Genomic DNA, 4,309 nt, shown 5'->3' with positions numbered 1-4,309 from the left:
CTGAGCGAAGATTACATATCCGTGATCTACGCATCAAGAGCTTTCCATAGATATGTTACATGATATGGTTTTATCCGCTAGATTTTAAATTCCATTTTTTCCCCCAAATTCAAATTCAAATAAAGTAGCCGTTTTGAAGCTTCAAATTAGAAAACGTTTCTTCTTAAGAGAAAAGGTTTGACTCCCTTAAACTGCCAAATAAAAGGGCCCAAGAAGACTCCATTGAGTTCCTAATGTAGATTCTATAATGCATGAATCGGGAATTGGCCAATCTATGTGGTTCCAATCTGCTTGGAGAGGCAACTTTTCCAAGCGTCCATGGGTATTGGCTTTGTCCAGCAAATAGTAAAAGTGGTCATTAAAAAAAATACCTGCATCAGCAAGACTTCTTTTAGTCCTCCCCTCATACTGGAGCTGCCCAATGTGTGCATGTACCACAGTCATGATCCCAATCATGCACTCAATTGGTTGCCACTCTTCATATGATGAGGGATACACATCTGCATACACAAACAATTTAACCTAAAAATGAGAACAATAATTCAATGATCAATGATATTAATACTGATAACAATAATGAATTGCTTTGAGGTTCAGAGAATTACAATTTATTTTATGTGGTTGCAAGGATGATTGAACCTCTCTGCTAAGTACAATTTATTTTATGTGGTTGCAAGGATGATTGATCCTCTCTGCTAAGTACAAGCTCATTGTGCATGTAGACATGTTGCATAAGCACCTCCTTTATAGTTGTCCTTCTGCTCTCTATCTTGAAGTCTTTGATTCTACCCTTCCATGACGTTATGAAAATGTTCTTACTGCTTGTATGTTTTCTCTTTCTTGGTTGCATAAGCACCCAGGTTCCCTTGGTTATTTGAACTTATGTCCATTGGTTCTATTTATTGACTATGTTGGAGATAAGTACAGAAAACACTGATGATCTCGGTCTCCTTGGCCTTTGAAGTGTTTCGTCGATGTCCTCTGATGCACAGTATGATCAACATGATATGAACCGATGGTTTGTAGCCATTGTTTAGAAAATATACAGAACTCAAAGATTAGAGTAGAAGGATGAAGGAAAGCAGTGCATAGCTAGGAGAATGAAGAGAGGAAAGCGAGAAGAAGAATACATACGAAGGTAGTTCACTTTAAAATTTCCCTCCTCAACAAGTAAAGACAAGATATCGAGGATGAAAAATTCTCCATCTGTACTTGGGCACGCGTCTTCAATGCAATTTCTATCAGATTCTCCAAAAAAGTTATATATTTAAAATGAATACGATTGTTTTTGGAATATACATAAAAATGTTTTAAGAATTTTTAAAATGAATATAGCTAATTTTTAACATTACGTTGCCTGCTTGCTCATTGGTTGTTGGCAGCTATTTTCTCTCTCTTCTAAAAGGTCCTCCAAATGACCTCCGAGATGTTCTAATGTATAGAAAAGGACTCTTGGTATGGACTTTGAGCCGAAATAGACACGTCATTATTACTTCTTAGGAAGGGAGTCAAGACTCATATACTCTCTTTACAAGAGAGTAATTAGAGCATAACTCTCGCCCATACTTGTAATCCTATTCCTGCCTATAGTGTAAAGTTTCAAGTCAACGTCAACATTGTAGCCAAGATTCAAAGTGAAGTGGACTACTCTAGAAAATGAGTAAGAGTGTAGACCCAATACATGTGTGATGATAGGGATGGGGGAGTGTTAGAAAATAAGTGATGAAGGGGATTAGAATGATTATGCATAAACTAACTTTTATATTAAAAGTGGAATCTTTAGCATTATCATTTCATAGTAAATGTGGGAAACTATAGAAAATTTTTATCAATAGAAAATGAAGGTTTTTGCATAAATTAAATTTTATGCTAAAAGTGAACTTTTGAGTATTCTCATTTCATAGTAAATGAGGGGAAGCTATGGCAAATTTTTATAACTAGAAAATTTAGGATTTGCATAAACTAATTTTTATATTAAAAGTGAACTTTTAGTATTCTCATTTCATAGTAAATGTGGGGAAGCTATGGCAAAATTTTTTCATTAGAAAATGAAGGATTTTCATAAACTAATTTTTATATTAAAAGTGAACTTTTGAGTATTCTCATTTTTTTAAAAATGTGGAAAAACTATGGCAAAAATTTTATTTATAAAAAAAATGAATTTTATGCATAATAAATTTTTATATCAAAAGTGAAATTTTGAGTATTATCATTTCTTTAAAATGTGGGGAAGCTATGGAAAATTTTATATCTTTAGAGAATGAATTTCTGCATAGTAAATTTTATGCTAAAAGTGGAGTTTTGAGCATTATTCATTTGCCTGAAAAATAAAGAAGGTTATGCATAAATTTTCTAGATGAATTATGAAAATGATTAAAAATATAATTCACTTAGATAAGAATGGATGTGAAATGATGTGAATGGATGTAAAATGATGTGAATGGATGTGAAATGATGTGAATGGATGTAAAATGATCCCGTGACTTCTTTTTGGATCTAAAATGGTAGTCAGCAGGTTGCAGTTGAGGTTCCGCTGCATCACCTTCTTCAAGAATTTCTGATAGCAGGCAAAGGTATTTTTGTGTTTTCTCTTTTTTTTAAAAAAAAATTATTTTGATATTTTTTATGTTTTTATATACATACACATATACATATACATACATACATACACACACACACACATACATACATGCATGCATGCATATATATATATATATATATATATATATATATATATATATATGTATGTATGTATGTATGTATGTATGTATGTATGTATGTATGCATGTATATGTATATATATATAAAGGAAAAAGAGAAAGAGAGAGAATTAGGAGAAAAAGAATAAAATAAAAAAGTAACAATAATCAAAATAGACTTTGAACGGTTGAACTGGTGTTTCTAATTTTTTACGATTTTTTAGTTTTGATTTTAATTTTTTTAATTATTAATTTGGTAATTATAAATACTTATTATATATACATATTATTTTTTATTTATATATTTATGCAAACCTATATATAAATTTCTTTAAAAGGATATATATATATATAGCTAAAAATAACTTTATTTAATAAACTAATGAATTTTCCTTTTTTATTACCTACATTTGAATAAATTTAAATTAAACTAATAGTAAAACTAAAACTACAATAAATTTTTGTTAATTAATATTTAATTAAATACTAGTTTTTTTTAATAATAGTAATCCAATGTAAATGAAATAATAAATAATAGTATTAATAGTAATAAAAAAATTAAGCTAATAAAATAATAATACCAAAAGAATAAATAAAATTTTAAATTTTAAAAACGTGGAGGAGGCACGTTTTTGAGATCTTGGAGGGAGCGGGTCGAGTGTGTAGGTGTGCAAGAATCCTAAGGTCCGAGTGCAAGTGGCAGGTGGCAAGATCGAGAGCATGTGGACACGAAAGTAGGTGGGGTCTGGAGCGTGTGGACGAGGTCATGGAAGGGGAGGGACGGGTCAAGCACATGCAGGTGCTAGGGGGGCCAGGCTCAGCAAACACATAGGGGGAGGGGCTGGGTCACATGGCATAGGGGCAGGGGTAGGGCCTTGATGTAGGACATGCAAAGGTGGTTTTTTTTTCTATTTTTCCTTTTGTCTTCTATAGGTGGTGCAGAGGAAGCCAGGCGGCAGTAGTGATGTGTAGCCGACATCAATTTGTTTATTTAAAAAAAATAAATTACCAACGAGATAATAAATAATAGGGATTCTTTTTTAATGGGAAGAAAATACAAAGAAAAAGAGGGGGGATTTATAAAAAATTACAAGCAAAGTAGGAAAACCATGGTTATAAAATTCAAACTAGAAAAATAATAAAATACTACTATCTACACTAGGAAAAAGACAACCTAGGTCCCTTCATCATCCTTCATACACATGTGGGAAGATTCTTTCAATTCTGAATTGGATGTAAGTCAACTAGAGTCCCCATTCATGGGACAACCCTTATGACACGTGTTATGATGCTTCATAATTTCGTATAAATGTTTTTCATAAATTCATGTTGTAGAAAGTGTGTAGAATGTTTTGTTAGGACATCTAACATGTTTTGACAAAATTTTGTGTTAGAGGAAATTTTTGGTTTTGGTCATTCACGTAGTTGCCATTTTTGTGGGTGAGTTTTGATTAGGTTAATGTTGGAATTCGGAGAAGTTTTGTATGAGAGAGTTTTGCCGTTTTGTACATGGAACAACTTTGCTGAAGTGAAATCTTTGTGATTCACATTATTTCACATCCGTTTGGTGACTCGAAAGTGGGTTTTAAGTGGTTTTGTGCTAAAAATGT

The sequence above is a fragment of the Cibotium barometz genome, chromosome 22, assembly GCF_041138505.1.
Source record: "Cibotium barometz isolate CiBa-2024 chromosome 22, ASM4113850v1, whole genome shotgun sequence".
Taxonomy (NCBI): domain Eukaryota; kingdom Viridiplantae; phylum Streptophyta; class Polypodiopsida; order Cyatheales; family Cibotiaceae; genus Cibotium; species Cibotium barometz.
This window is presented reverse-complemented; position numbering follows the sequence as displayed.